This window comes from Bremia lactucae, linkage group LG10 (assembly GCF_004359215.1).
Source record: "Bremia lactucae strain SF5 linkage group LG10, whole genome shotgun sequence".
NCBI classification, from domain to species: domain Eukaryota; phylum Oomycota; class Peronosporomycetes; order Peronosporales; family Peronosporaceae; genus Bremia; species Bremia lactucae.
The window spans coordinates 3,004,306-3,005,067 of NC_090619.1; positions in this window are offsets into that span (position 1 = coordinate 3,004,306).

Genomic DNA, 762 nt, shown 5'->3' on the forward strand with positions numbered 1-762 from the left:
GAATAGGTAACCTTCCAATCAGTTTCTTACACTCTGAGTCACTATGACGACTTCTAACGAGTCACAGGCTCTTAGCAGTAAACTTGAAGAGGAAAATAACTTTCGACTACGAAGGTTGTAACGGGGTGTCCCGTTACATAAGTGTTATTTCCTTTAAGAGGAATATCAATAATTATGAAATAATTCCATAAAAGATAAATTAAATATAGAAGTACAAAATTGTTATCTGTATTAATTTTGACTTAAGTCTTCCAATATTCAAAATTGGATAATATTTGTAGGGAGCGGGTTATAGCCACGCACCCTCTTCTGTATTAAATAAAAAAACGTCATATAAAATATTTTCACTGAATGGGTCATGCCACTGCATCCACAAAACAGCAGTTATTCCTTAAGGGTCGTCTTAAGGTCGCCCTTTTGGCCTTTGGAACATCACAGCCCTTCAATTAAATTAGGGAATCGCTATATCCGCACACCTAATTATCTATGTAACGGGGTGTATCGTTACATGAAATTAACAATAAAAGATTGTTAATTAATATTATCCAAAAGGTAGATAATATTTGGAGGAAATTACTTTAAATAGTAATTTCCTGAATTCTTATCCATAAATAGGTATAGACCATTATGTCTATTTATTCCGCAGACTAATCAGCTGTAGAAGTAATCAAAGAGAGTTACGAGATAAGATAGATAAGAATTCATTTACATGTTTAGTATTAGTTTATAGTTAAGACAACATTTACAAAGATAGATTAACAA